The 15,989-nt window shown below is 37.0% G+C and overlaps 1 protein-coding gene across 8 annotated transcripts in view; it reads left to right on the top strand.

Moving 5' to 3' along the window:
* PLD1 (phospholipase D1) overlaps positions 1-15,989 on the top strand; it is a 281,147-nt gene that overhangs the window by 43,715 nt on the left and 221,443 nt on the right. For 2 of the 8 annotated variants that reach the window (XM_023737931.1, XM_023737923.1), the window contains exon 1: positions 2,056-2,702. The exons of 2 other annotated variants lie outside the window; for them this stretch is intronic. The gene's annotated coding sequence lies outside the window, so the exon portion shown is untranslated. Of the gene's footprint in view, positions 1-2,051; positions 2,703-15,989 lie in introns of those variants that run through there. 4 more of the 8 variants (XM_023737928.1, XM_023737925.1, XM_023737930.1 and 1 more) reach the window with 4 other exon arrangements.

The raw sequence follows: 15,989 nt of genomic DNA, 5'->3' as shown, positions 1-15,989 counted from the left end.
AAATGAGAAACTATTTTGTTCTGTAAGCCTTCATCTTAAGTGAGAATAACAGCACAATTGGAAGAGCGTAGTCAATGTCACTGAACTGTGTATTTTGAAACGGTGTATCTTTGGCTATGTGTATTTTCACCAAAAAAAAAAAAAAAAAAAAGAAAAAAGGTTGAGAATTTAAAAAAAAAAAAATATCCCCGTAGTTAGTTATAACAACAAAAACATTTTTCGTAAGCCAAGCTTACATGTATCAATATACCTACAAGGCTGAAACTCTATGCTAGTTTACTTTTTGAACCTTCTAACGAGCTCCGTCAGAGCTGTCATTATTACCCACTTACAATGACGCTTCAAATCACGTGATTTCATCTGCACGCACTGCAACCACACACTGTTATGTTGATAGTCTCTGATTTTGTCAAAATTTCAAGTGTTTTACAGTATTGTGGTAATTAGTATCTGTGAACCTATCATCAATAACTTTTTTGTGACTGAAGTAGTAATTAAAGGAAAAGAAGGAGAAAAGAAAAGGCTTCTGCTCAGTTACTAATAGTGTTGTAACTAATAACGTAATTCAATGTAGAAAAATTTTACAAAACAATTTTGTTGTTAGTATTCGTATAATCTAAGAAATATTACATTTAAGCAATTTACAACTGTATTTATCACATATTATTCTATGATTAAAATTGATAATGAACATTTCTAAGGATTCCGTACGGTCTGGTACAGGAGGAGCTCCATGGGGGTGGGGGGGTGACACCATGGGTTACTGCGCTGGGTGACACCAATCCTAGTGACGCCACTGCATTCTTGTGGGAAATTTTCAAAAAATGATCCTTACCAAACATTGTATGTGGCATTAATGTACTCTTACAACTGATCCTTCTCTCTCCCTTTTTGTTTTTCTTCCAACATCAAAATAATACTATTTCCCCTGAGGTTTGTTCAACTGTTCAGCCTTGTCTTGATTTTGCCACAAGGTGGGGTACTGTCTCCTTTTAAGCCACAGGCCCTGAGGCGAGTTTTCCTTTCTCACTGAGGTGATTGTCTTGCCCTCTCATTCTAGAGTGACTGCCAGAGAAATTCTGAGCCCTGACTAGGGGTGAGGGAAGGCGGGCCAGAAGAGTGTTAGATCTGAGATAGTCTCCTGGCTTTTCATGCCTGACCTTGTTGAGGTAATATGCTAATGGTTGTGTTTCATAGGTTTTGAGTAAACTTGATTTTGCCAGAAATACATGTATTTGGCAACAAGTGACTCAAGTTTTTCTTGGCATTTTCAAATTTATAGTTTAGAAGAAATAGTAATTTAAGTTTAGAAAGCCTAAGCAGTAAGTTAAAATCAGTCTTATTTATATTAAATAGAAACCATGAAAGCAAGTCATTAGAATTAAAACTGTTCTTGGAGTTAAGAAGTAGGAGAAAAATTGTGTATTCTGTGAAAGCATTATGTTAAAAAACTGAGCATGGATACTTACTCTTTCTTAGGCAATATGTTAGCGTTATTGATTCTGTTTTAAGATTTAATTGCTTTAAGGAAATTATCGATTATATTTTTCTACAATGCAAAAAAATTAAATTTCTTACCTTGAAACCACAGTGAGTTTAAAAGGCAACTGATTCTTTTTCAGGGCTTTGAACCCCTGCTGAGAATTTGTGTTTCTACTCCTAGATATATTTAATCAGAACTACAGTTTAACATGATCTCCAGGTGATTCTATGTATAATAAATTTTGAGAACCACTGCTCCACTAGTGGTTCTCAGAATTGGTCCCTAACCAGCAGCGTTAGCGTCACCTGGGAACTTGTTAGAAATGCAAATTCTCGGCAGGGTTTCAGACCGGAGTGAACTGGTTCGAAGCCCTGCTTTTTGTTTTATAAATGTACCCTGAGTTAGATGGTAAAACTGAGTTACAAAAGTGATTTTCAGATTTACGGACACCAAGTCAGAACCAAAAGTCAGGAGGTTCGTTGGTGAACCTTCCTCTTTAATTTGTATTTTAATATTTTTTTGGACTTTAGCGATTGATGACGTTTTAGGCGTGTTGAATGGGATCACCCCGACAGTCACTAACAACAGCAGCAATACAATGCTGTAAAAACATCTGAAAATAGTGATGCCGTGTGAATTTGATTCTTAGAAACAGTAACTTCATGCGTCCCTCTTATGCAGTGTGAAGTTACAGTGCTGTATGTTCACCACCACCACCCAACTTTCACAGCAATGTAAAAGTCGTTCCATGGCCCTCATGGAGGGCAGACTGTATGCGCCTTGTTAGAAATGAATCAGTCACTTTAATACAGTGTCTGAGGGGAGGGAAGATCATGAGAGTTCTCTTTGTTTAAGTTTGTGTTAAAGTTTTCTTGGGCAGCAAGTACAGAAAGGAAGCCCTATGCCTTAGCTCATTCTGTGTGTGAGTTTTCTTTCTCACAGCCGTGCGGTGTCTATTTAACATATGGGGAGTGGTTTCAAGTTCGTTGCTAAATCTTATAGGCTAAAGTGCTTTGTGGGCTTGGCTAGGACTTAAGTGGCCTTTAGGGAGTCATTCTGCCCTGAGCTTGAGAACAGGATTGCGTTCCCTGTTTATGTGGATTTTCAGGGTAGTAAAGTTTTTTCCCCTCTTGGCTGTCAGCTGCTTTGGAGATTAGTTTCATAGTAAGGATTCTGTATTTAAAGCAATATGAAGCGACTACTTCCACAGGGGCACCAGGTTAGTAAATCACGTTTTGAACTTTGTGCCACACATGTCAGATTTTCTTTCTGTGCTCGGGGGCGGTGGATATGACAAGGACAGGGTACAGTTATGCTGTTTCTGCCTTCCTTTTGAAAATCATGTGACTTTGTTGATCCTACCGGGATTTGGGGGGTTCTGTTTCTCCTTATTATGTATGCATTGTTTACAAAATTAAATACAAATGGAAGCCAAGAAGAAATGACATACAGTATATGTTTAGAGTTGCAGCCTAGAGATTTGTATTTGTTTGTGAGGATTTTCAGTTCCTTTTCTGGAATTCCTTTCCTTGTGTCCTCCCATTCAGTCTTCTAGACATCACGATTTTATGCACGGTTGGTTTCATTTTTTTTTTTTTTTTTTTACACATTAGGCAGCAGTATGCGGTGGCCCAGTCAGCGTCACTGACCCTCCCCACACTTGTACAGGCTTGTCTGATGCATGGTTTCCCCCTGGGCCTACTGCTTACAGTTACAATGAACCAGATACACCTTCAATTTTCTGTCTGAAAAGTCAGATATGTGTCTCCCGTGCCTCATAAAATACCTGCCTGAGAAGCGATCTGGGCAGAGCGGACAGGTGGATTACGCCAGCCTGAATGTTGTCACTATGTTTGCTCTCAGAAGACCAGATTAGAGTAGGGGTAAATAATGACTGTAAAACTGGAGTATGAATAGTAGTAAAATGAAATTAAGTCAACAGAATTAAGTATCAAGAGAATATCTTCCTTAACCTCATTAAGTTAAAGACCTAGAGAGCAATTCTACCTTTGTTAATTTGTCGCCAAAACAATCCCATGTCAAAGTGTTCTATGAAAGTAGTTCAATTAAATGGTGTTTTGAAGTTTGCAACACTTTATGAAATATAGCTTCTCTTGCTTCTCTTATATCTCAAGTATGCTTCGACTCGACGGTAATGGGTTTGTTTTTTTTTTTTTTTTTTTTTTTGGTTAGTTCAATGTAATTTCGTGTTTAAAATACACTAGCATGCTTCTGTTACTGCCATTTTATTGTCCTCTTTTCTTCCCACTGGGAAACGCTGCGTATCAGAAAAGAACCGGTTCCTTCATGTTCTCCTCTGTTAAAAAAGGCAAAAACAAAAACAAAAAAACTGAGGGAGAAGGGAAGCAGAAATAGATACTAAAAAAAAAAAAAAAATCATTGAGGTGAATCTGCTACACTTTAAGTATCCCAGTTCACATCTATGCTGAGGCAGAACTTGTGGGAAGTTATTATGGCTGCATTGCCATTTCAGGATTACAAAATTGATGGTAATTTATTCCCCCAAAACACAATTGTACAGCTGCAGTATTGTCTGTCTCTGGAGATATTTTCTTTAACAACAAATCCATTAGATCAGTTTAGCTTTCCAAAAAAAAAGCAAAGATCGCTGTGATTTGCTTTATATTTACTATTACTGCCTATATGTGCTATTATGCTATATTAATGCTATTAATTTAAGTTTTAAAAGAAGATCTTTGTAGAGATGATTGTAACTGTTCAATGATTTTAAAGAAAAATGTTGTCATTTTACTTATTGATTATTTGTGCTTAATGGGTATAGATGAGTTTTTAAAAGTTTACGCAAAGCTCATTTATGTCTTAAAGATCTTAATTTCTGTGTTCTCAAGTGCTTCATACCTTTTCACCTTGAGGTAATAACAAAGCAGGATCCCATTCATTAGAAACAGAAATAAACAATATGGTAAGGGATAGGGTAAAAGGGAAACTCCCTAAAAACCAGATTTTAGGGTTTTCCCAGAGACAATTGACATTAAAACAAGTTTCCGGCAAAAGTGGGGTCGGAGTGGTACAGTGGTCTGCTAAAAATCTGTAATTTGGGGATAAAGTATCTAAGTAAATCTCAGACTACTTCTGTTTCTGGGCTTGGATCACACATTGCAATTCTTCTTATCTTGCCAAACTGGTTTAGTTCTACTACACCTCTGACTTTTGGCTCAAGTCAAGTAAAGACACATTTTTCTCACTCCATACCATCTAATTTTAGGTTAATCCTTGAACTGATTAATTTTTATCCAACAGGATTTCCTGCTGATACGCTTTAATTGGCTCATAAATCTCAGGTGGTTTATGAGCCTTGCTGATGACCCAGAAACATGTGATTCCAATTTGCTTTAAAACGCTTCTGTGTTTCAATGTTGAAGACAATGCATAAACAAACTATTTCAGCTTGAACTGGCCCACACCTTAAACAACAGGAAAATTGCACGGCAGTAGAAGACAAGGAATCTGAGGAGAGAAATAATAACTGGGAGTGACTGTGATACTCAAAGTGAGCTTTCAGACTGCTGAACCTTGGTTGATTTTTGCCTAATAGGCCAATTCTGTTCACACCCCTCTTCTCTGGCATGCCTGCCCATAGTCTTTATGCATATGTGTGTGTGTGGTAAATATGTAGGTAACAAAACATTTACCATTTCAACAATTGTCACATGTGTAGTTCACGGACATTAGTTATGTACATCATGTTGTTCAACCATCACCATTAACCGTTCCTGAATTTTTTCCATCACCCTTAACAGAAGCTCGGTGTCCCTTAAGCTTAGTGTCTTCCTTTCCCCTTCCCTCCCGCCCTTGGTAACTACTGATAAACTTGATCTCTATACATTTGCCTATTCTAGATAGTTCATATAAGTGGGATCATGCAATATTTGTCCTTTTGTGGCTGACTTATTTCATTCAGCGTAAATGTTTCCAAAGTTCATCCATCAAGACTTCATTTGTCTGTACGGCAGAGTAATATTCCATGGTATGTATGTACCGCATTTTGTTTATACATTTGTCTGTTAATGGACAGGTAAGCTGTTTTCACCTTTGACTGCCCATAGTCTTGATTCTTGTGGTGGACGGCTTGGGAGGTGTAGAAGCTTAATGTACAGTTTATAGCTTTGTCAGATTCATTTAATGGTGACAATCAGCTGTCTTTTCCGTGCTCCACAACCCTGGTTCCAGCCTTAACCCTGCTGAATTCATTGTTTTAGAAATGACAGTAAATACTAATTTTCCAGAAGCGTTGAGGAAACGTTACTGCCAGCGCTGATCTGACCACAGATTTCCTCAGTTCCCCATTTCATTCTGAAGCACTCAATTTAAGTTTGCCCGTCTGACATTTCATGGGGGATGGTAGTAGTAGTGATCGCAGGAGTTGTAGAGGTTGTGGTCATTGTAATAATAATAACAACTGTCACTTAGATAGTGTTTCCTAAGCGCAGCCACTGTTCTAAGTCACTTATTTAATCCTTACAACAGCCCCAAGAGGGTGATTGTCTTTATCATCCCCGTTTTACAGTTGAGGAAACTGTCCCAGAAAAGTTAAGTATTTTTTCCCAAGTCACAGCAGTTAGTAAGTAGCAATCCAGTATTGTGCCTCAGAGGAGAACTGTGGTGGAGAGGGGGGACTAATAAGACAAACTGATGTTCTTGTAAAGTATAATCCAATGTTTATTATTAATGAGAAGCAGCCATGTAAATATTCATATCAGTGCAGTTCTTCATAATCAAAGATACTTCTGTTAACCCACTGCCCACCAGTTAGGGATGTCCTTTGTGTTGTTCTTCGGCTGGGGTTGGGGGGCAGACAGCTTTTGCTCTACTTTCTATTCTTCTGATGACCAATGGCAAGAACCTGGTGACCAGTGGCAGCACCTAGAGGTTGCCTGTGGTCAGAATGTGGGACCAGTGGTGACCAGTCCATACGGAGAGTAAGCCCACAACATTGACTTACTGCTCCTCTAACTAGTTAAGCTAATCTTAGAACTTATGAGACTTTTTAAGGCTAAAATAATAAAACTACTAACACTAAGAATTTGTACTTTCTGGTTGTTCAGTTTTAATTCGGCCTGTATGAGCGTCCTCTTCATTCTTGCCCAGTATGACGTCCTGCTGATAATCGAAGCTCTGGTTATTTTGTTAGCCCTGAAGGCTTTCTGAGGCTCAGTGGAAAGCCAAGATTATGAGGCACGCATTTCCTTTAAAGACATAAATGTGCATTTGAAAAATTCTGGGCAAATAATTTACGATAGATTCAACTAAAACTTAAACATGTAACAAATACATTTGGAATCTTTCAAAATATATAAAAATGTAGCCCGAATAGGTTAAATAGTTAAGTGTTAAAAAGAAAATGAAACTATATAAATTCTGATCTTTGGATGGGGAAGCACTTTCTCTTCCTAAAACTAAATGAGGTAATCACAAAAGGAAAAGGTCAATAAATTTGAATTTTCTAGATAGCAATGAAAAAGCTTTAAGTACAAAGATATGTACTGAAGCATTATTTATAATAACAAAAAATTGGAATAATCAAAACATATAGTAGTAGAAGAAGACTCCATTATGGATCATTGTATAACTGGTAAAATTATATTTATGAAAAATTGTAATAACAGGAAATGATGATATGTCTTTAAGTTAAATAGCTGGGGATTAAACTATTTGTTCAGCACATACTTGGCCATGTTTAAAATATTTCCATCATGTATGCACTATGCCTAGGGAGATAGCAGAAATGTTAGCCACCTTAAGTTAATAGCGGTTATTTTGTTGGTAGGATTCCTGGTGGTTTATATTTTCTTCTTTATATTTTTCTACATATTACTATTTTTAAGCATGATTACTTTATATTCAAAAAAATAAAGGGAAAAAAGACTATTCGTGGAGGAAAAAAAGTGAGAATAAAATATACCAAAATTTTATAGTAAGTTAACGTTGCTCATAATCTATTTGATGTGACTCTTAAGAATGATTTTAGTTTCCTCAAATTTTTTATAAATTTAAGTTTTTCTTAATAAGAATTTATTATTTTTATTTAAAAAATTAAAATAGATTAGGAGTTACAGGCTAGAGTTGAGATAAGTTCAATTTTTATAAAGCACAGGATCATTTTACTTTGGAGAACAATTATTTTGCTACATATAAGCATTATTTTAGGAAACTGTTTTAATTTTTATGCATCAGGTTTAAAATTTTAATCAGATGTTATAGCTAATCAAATTATAAGGTAGATGTTTTATTTAATAACGGATTGGCAGAAGAAACATCAGTCGAGGAAAGACACTTTCATGAATTTTCAATGTGTTTGGATGTTTGGATAACACTTCCGTGGTCTAAGAGCAGTGATGATACATAGAAAGGGACAAGTCATCATACTGAGGCAATCCTAGACGAGATGATTAGACTGGAATAATGAAGATGGAAGAAAACCTTTGAGTAGTTGACTTCATTCTTTCATCCTCATTTTACTTCCGAAGACACTGAACCCCAGAATGATTGAGTCCACAAGGCCACAGGCTTCTAGTAGTTTCTACTAGAACCTCTAATGGGTCTTCTGGGGCCTTCTGATTCTGCTATTGCTGCTCTTTCTTCTATTCCATTCTGCCTGTTTTAAAACATTTTGTTAATGATGAATGAAATTATTTCCATTTATCCTGCATTGGTAAAAATCAAAAGATAATACTATTCAGCAGTTACCTGATGACATTTGAGAAAGAGGCTGAAGGCTGATTAGTGCTTCCAAAAAAACCCAGCCAACTTCACAGGCATGGACATTATTCTCACCACTGTTTGAACGTTTTGTGTTTGGGCACAGGCTTATTTAACACGCATCGTGTTTTCATGTTGGTTTTGGAAGACAGCAGCCACATGGAGTGACCAGAGATAACTTGATACTGAACCCTTGAAATTTTTTTTTAACAGATTTATTGGTACATAATTTACACATCATAATGTTAATACCTTTAAAATGTACAAAACCGTGATTTTCAATATATTTACAAAGTTGTGCAACCATCACCATAATCTAATTTTAGGACATTTTTATTACCCCTAAAAGGAACCTTGTACCCACTTTCACTTCTGCCCTCTTTCTCTTCCTCAGCCATAGGCAACCACTAATCTACTTTCTGTTTCTCAAGATTTGCCTATTCTGGACATCTCATATGAATGGAATCATACAATATGTGAGAACCCTGGAAATTTTAATCTGATGCTTAAGACTATTCAGGTGAACATGACCTGATTACTGTGAGTTCTTCTTTTTCAACCTTGTCCTGAGGTGTGAGATTAAGATTAAATGAACTCAGTCAGTGTTGTCACCTATTTTTTTAGATTAAGTTGTTTATTTTTGCTTTTTGGAGTCCCTAGCTCAATATTTAGAGTTTGAAAATAAATGAATATCAGAACACATATACATTAATGTGAGATTATTTTAGTCTATGTTGCAAAAGTGTTGGGTTAGACCACCACTTATTAGTTATGACCTAAAACAAATTACATGACTTCTCTACGACTAAATTTCCTTGTCTATAAAATGGGAGTGATAATATTAGTACTCACCTTATAGGGCTCTTGTGAAGGTTAAATGAAATAATGTATATAAAATGCTTACCACCGTGCCTGGTACATAATAAGTGTTGAGGGAATGTTAACTACTGTTTTTATTAAAAACCAAACCCATTGCCACTGAGTCGACACTGACTCACAGTGACCCTATAGGACAGAGTAGAGGGAATGTTAGCTACTGTTGTCATTAAAAACCTAAAAAAACCAAACCCATTGCCATTGAGTTGATGTCGACTCATAGCGACAGAGTAGAACTGTCCCATGGGGCTTCCAAGGCTGTAATCTTTACGGAAGCAGACTGCCACATCTTTCTCCTGTGGAGCAGCTGGTGAGTTTGAATCGCTGACCTTTGGTTAGCAGCTGAGCACTTACCCACTGTGCTACCAGGGCTTCTTTTTGTTGTGATTAGCATTGTTAATAATAAACTATAGACTGTGATTTTATTTTATTTTTATGAGATTCTTTATGCCCCAGAGCCCTGGTGGCACAGTGGTTGAGCATTTGGCTGCTAACCAAAAGGTTGGTAGTTCAAATCCACCAGCTTCTCCTTGGAAACCCTATGGAGCATTTCTACTTTGTCCTATAGGGTCACCATGGGTCGGAATCGACGTGACGACGGTGGGTTTTTGGAAACACATACACTGTATACACACGAAAGAATAAACCATTAAAATCAGGGATGATAAAGTTACTAGAAAGATAATAGAGGAAATAATAATACCAATAGTAATGATACAAAAAAAAACCCTTTGCCACTGAGTCAATTCTGACTCATATGAGCACTTTGGACAGAGTAGAACTGCCCCATAGGATTTCCAAGGCTGTAATCTTTACAGAAGCAAACTGCCACATCTTTCTCCCACAGAGTGGTTGGTGGATTCTAACTGACAATCATTCGGTTAGCAGCTGAGCTTTTAACCACTGTCTCACCGGAGCTCGTTAGTAGTAATGATAGCCAACATTAATGTAGCAGGTTTTCAATGGATATTTCTTTTAGTGTATTTGTTTGTGAGCTGAGAGATAATGCCAAATCAGAAGTGGACAAACACAACAAATGAAATTCTAAGCTGGGACAGACCTTTGATGGCCTCTAGTCCACCTTCACACCACATGTATGAGACTTTGCCATGGATGACAACTTAGTGTGGTGTTGGAACTTACCTGTGTATGAGCTTACAGTATGTATACCTGTTGCCGTCGAATTGACTCCAACTCATTTGAGCACTTACTATGAGCTAAACTTTTTAGGGACAGTTTGTCCTTATAATCCTGACAATACCTCTTATTATCCCCATTTCACAGGTTAGGAAGCTAAATCTTAGAGAGTTAAAGCAATTTAAGTAAGCGACAGAGCCAGAATTAGAACACAAACTGACTCCAAAATGATATAATTATTATGAAAACCTGCCTCCTCAAGGAGTTTCCCGCTTAATAGTCCTGTTTATTTATACATACTAAACTGAAATCTACACCCTTGTCCACCACTCTCCTTGATTCTCCTGTGTTCTACACAAGGAAGAAAAGGCCTAATCAGATAGTCTCCCAGACATTTGAAAACATTTATCATGGCCCTCACCCTGCCTCAGTCTCTTGTTCAGACATCCAGGTTACTTTTATTGTTCTTTAGATTACATAACCCCACACATTGTACGTATTCCTTTATCCTGGAATGGGCTTCCCTTTCAAGTATGCTCAGTGAATTCCTATGTGGTCTTCAAGATTCCATTTTAATTGCCTTTCATGGGGCAACCTTCCCTAGTACCCAGATTGAGCAATTCCTCTGGGCTAAACTTCTACTCACATCCTGAGAACTAACTGTTAAAAAGCCTGTCTCCTCCTCTGGACAGAGAGCTGTGTTTACTTTTCTGCTCCTAAGCCCCATGCAAGCACCTGACACATGGCAACTGCTCAATAAACAACGTAAGAGAAACAGGAAGAACAAGGAAAAAAATCAAATACATGGAAACAGAATAAAATCTTTCTTAGAAACCACTGGGTAATAGAAGAAATTAAAGATGAAATAAAAAAATTCCTAGAATCAAACAAGAATGAAAACACGACATACCAAAACTTTTGGGACACAGCAAAAGCAGTGCTCAGAGATCAACTTATACCAATAAGCACACACATCAAAAAAGAAGAAAGGGCCAAAATCAATACATTAATCCTACGACTCGAACAAATAGAAAAAGAGCAGAAAAAGAAGACCACAGTCACCAGAAGAAAGGAAATTATTATTAATTAATTATTATTTAGATTAGAGCAGAAATAAATGAAACAAAAAACAATAGAAAGAATCAACAACACTTTGTTGTTGTTATTAGGTGTCACTGAGTCAATTCTGACTCATAGCGACCCTATGTAGAAAAGAACAAAACACTGCCCAGTCCTGCACCATCCTCACAATCCGTGTTATGCTTGAGCCCATTGTTGTGGCCACTGTGTCAATCCATCTTCTTGAGGGTCTTCCTCTTTTTCATTGATCCTCTGCTTTATGAAGCATGATTTCCTTCTCCAGGAACTTATCTCTCCTGATAACATGTCCAAAAAATGTGAAACATAGACTTGTCATTCTTGCTTCTAAGGAGCATTCTGGCTGTACTTCTTCCAAGACAGATTTGTTCGTTCTTTTGGCAGTCCATGGTATCTTCAATATATTTCACCAACTCCATAATTCAAAGGTGCCAGTTCTTCTTTGGTCTTCTTATTCATCATCCAGCTTTTGCATGCATATGAGGCAATTGAAAACACCATGGATTGGGTCAGGTGCACTTTAGTCTTCAAGGTGACAACTTTGCTTTCTAATACTTTAAAGAGGTCTTTTGCAGCAGATTTGCCCAATGCAATAAGTTGTTTGATTTCTTGACTGCTGCTTCCATGGGTGTTGATTGAGGATCCAAGTAAAATGAAATCATTGACAGCTTAAATCTTTTCTCCATTTATCATGATATTGCTTATTGGTCCAGTTGTGAGGATTTTTGTTTTCTTTATGTTGAGGTGGAATCCATACTGAAGGCTGTGGTCTTTGATCTTCATCAGTAAGTACTTCAAGTCCTCTTCCCTTTCAGCAAGCAAGGTTGTGTCATCTGCATAACGCAGTTGTTAATGAATCTTTCTCCAATCTTGATGCCCCGTCCTTCTTCATATAGTCCAGCTTCTTGGATTATTTGCTCAGCATACAGCTTGAATAAGTATGGTGAAGGGATACAATCCTGACACACACCTTTCCTGACTTTATACCATGCAGTATCACCTTGTTCTATTTGAATGACTGCCTCTTGATCTATGTACAGGTTCCTCATGAGCACAATTAAGTGTTCTGGAATTCCCATTCTTCACAATGTTATTCATAATTTGTTATGATCCACACAGTCAAATGCCTTTGCATAGTCAATAAAACACAGGTACACATCTTTCTGGTATTCTCTGCTTTCAGCCAGGATCCATCTGACATCAGCAATGATATCCCTGGCTCCACGTCCTCTTCTGAATCCAGCTTGAATTTGTGGCAGTTCCCCGTTGATGTACTAATACAACCAATTTTGAATGACCTTCAGCAAAATCTTACTCGTGTGTGATAGTAATGATATTATTCGATAATGTCCACATTAGGTTGGATCACCTTTCTTGGGAATGGGCATCAATATGGATCTCTTCCAGTCAGTTGGCCAGGTAGCTGTCTTCCAAATTTCTTGGCATAGATGAGTGAGCACTTCTGGTGCTGCATTCGGTTGTTGAAACATCTCAACTGGTATTCCATCAATTCTGTCAGTTCCATTAACAACACTAGAAATTGCTTTTTTGAAAGGGCCAATAAAATAAACAAACCACTGGCCAAACTGACAAAGGAAGAGAAGGAGAAGATGGAAATAACCCAAATAAGAAATGAGATGGGTGACATTACAACAGAACTAACTGAAATAAAAAAGATCATAACAGAATATTATGAAAAACCTGTACTTCAACAAATTTGAAAACCTAGAAGAAATGGACAAACTTCTAGAAACACAATACCTATCTAAACTAATTCAAACTGAGGTAGAAAATTTGAACAGACCTATAACAAAAGAAATTGAAGAGGTCGTTAAAAAACTCTGAACAAAAGAGCCCCGACCCTGATGGCTTCACTGGAGAATTATACCAAACATTCAGAGAAGACTTGACACCAGTTCTACTCAACCTATTCCATAACATATAAAAGTAAGGCATACTTCCAAATTAATTCTATGAAGCCAGTATAACCCTGATACCAAAGCCAGGCAAAGATACCACTAAAAAAGAAAATTATAGACCAATATCCCTCATGAATATAGACACAAAAATCTTCAATAAAATTCTAGTCAATAAAATTAAGCAGCGTATCAAAAAATTCATATGTCATGACCAAGTGCAATTCATACCAGGTATGCAAGGATAGTTCAACATTAGAAAATCAATGAACGTAATTCACCACGTAAATAAAACAAAGGAAAGGAATCACCCAATCATTCCAATCAATGCAGAAAAGGCATCTGATAAAATCCTAGACCTTTTCCTTATAAAAACTCCCAGAAAAATAGAAATAGAAGGGAAATTCCTCAACATAATTAAGGGTATATACACAAAACCACCAGCCAACATTATTCTCAATAGAGAGACTGAAAACATTCCCCTTGAGAACGGGAACCAGACAAGGATGCCCTTTATCACCATTCTTATTCAATATTGTACTGGAAGCACTACCAGAGCAATGAAGCAAGAAAGAGAAATAAAAGACATCCAAATTGGTAAGGAAGAAGTAAAACTATCCCTATTCGCAGATTATATGATCCTATACATAGAAAATCCCAGAGATTGCATAAGAAAACTACTGGAACCAATAGAAGGATTCAGCAAAGTGATAGGGTACAAGATCAACATACAAAAATCGGTTGGATTCCTCTACACTAACAAAGAGAACTCCGAAAAGGAAATTAGGAAAACAATACCTTTTACAAGAGCCACCCAAATGATAAAATATTTAGGAATAAATATAATTAGTGATGTAAAAGATTTATACAAAAAACTGCAAAACACTACTGCAAGAAAACAAAAGAAATCTACATAAATGGAAAAATATACCATGCTCATGGATAAGAAGACTTAACATTGTGAAAATGTCAATACTACCCAATGTGATCTATAGATATAATGCAATCCCTATCCAAATTCCAACAGCATTCTTTAATGAGATGGAAAAACTAATCACCAACTTTATAGGGAAGGGAAAGAAGCCCCAGATAAGTAAAGCATTATTGAAGAAGAAGAACAAAGTAGGAGGCCTCACACTTCCAGATCTCAGAACCTGTACAACCACAGTAGTCAAAACAGCCTGGTACTGGTACAACGACAGACACATAGACAAATGGAAAAGAATTGAAAACCCAGAAGTAAATCCATCCACCTATGGACAGCTGATCTTCAGTAAAGGGCCAAAGTCCATTAAATCGGGAAGAGATAGTCTCTTTAAAATAGTGCCGGCAAAACTGGATATCCATTTGTAGAAAAATGAAACAGGGTCCATACCTCATACCATACACAAAATCAAACTAAAAATGGATCAAAGACCTAAGTGTAAAACCTAAAGCAATGAAATTCATGGAAGAAAACATAGGAACAAAGCTAGGGACCCTAGTTTATTGCACAAGTAGACTATTAAGCAGACATAAAAATGGACAAATAGCAGAAGATAAACAAGATAGCTGGTACCTCCTAAAAATTAAATACCTATGTTCATCAAAAGACTTCTCCAAAAGAGTGAAAAGGCAACCTACAGACTGTGAAAAAAATTTTGGCAATGACGTATCTGACAAAGATCTAATCTCTAAAATCTACAGAAAACATCAACACCTCAACATCAAAAAAGACAAACAGCCCAATTAAAAAATGGGCAAAGGATATGAACAGACACTTCGCCAAAGAGGACGTGCAGGCAGCTAACAAATGCATGAAGAGATACTCGAGATCATTAGCCATGAGAGAGATGCAAATCAAAACTACAATGAGATACCATCTCACCCCAGCAACAATGGTACTGATCAAAAAACCATAAAACAACAAATGTTGGTGTGGCTGTGGGGAGATTGGAACTCTTCTGCACTGCTGGTGGGAATGTAAAATGGTATAACCACTATGGAAAAGGATATGGTGCTTCCTTAAAAACTAGAAATAGAAATACCATATGATCCAGCAGTCCTACTTCTAGGTATATATATCCTAGGGAAATAAGAGCTGTCACATGAATGGACATATGCACGCCCATGTTCATTGCAGCATGATTCACGATAGCAAAGAGATGGAAGCAACCTAAGTGCCCATCAACAGTTGAATTGATAAACACGTTGTGGTACATACACACAATGGAATACTAAGCAATGATAAAGAACAATGATGAATCCTTGCAACATCTCACAACATGGATAAATCTGGAGGGCATTATGCTGAGTGAAATAAACCATTCACAACAGGACAAATATTTTATGAGAGCACTATTATAAAAAGTCAAGGAGAGGTTTATACACAGAAAGAAAGATTCTTTGATGGTTACCAGGGATGGGAGGTGGACGGAGGGAAAATCACTATCTAGATAGTAGATATGTGTTAATATTGGTGAACTGATATGGGGGAAGTCGGCACAACTGGACCAAGACAAAGGAGGACACTGAGAGGTCCACAGGAATAAAGGGCAACCATGATAAATACTATAACATATATAATCCTGCAATAGCAGTAATAACAAGCAATAATTTATGACAGGATACATAGTTAGATACATATGTTAAATAGATATGGGAAGCCATATGGGAATACACCCTCATTCTTTATTTTTTTTTAAATTTTTTTTCCTTTTTTTTTTATTGTACTTCAGGTGAAGGCTTACAGAACAAAT

This window comes from Trichechus manatus, unplaced genomic scaffold, assembly GCF_000243295.1.
Source record: "Trichechus manatus latirostris isolate Lorelei unplaced genomic scaffold, TriManLat1.0 scaffold00110, whole genome shotgun sequence".
Classification (NCBI taxonomy): Eukaryota; Metazoa; Chordata; class Mammalia; order Sirenia; family Trichechidae; genus Trichechus; species Trichechus manatus.
The sequence above is the reverse complement of the archived record's forward strand: the minus strand, read 5'-3'. Positions and strand labels throughout refer to the sequence as shown.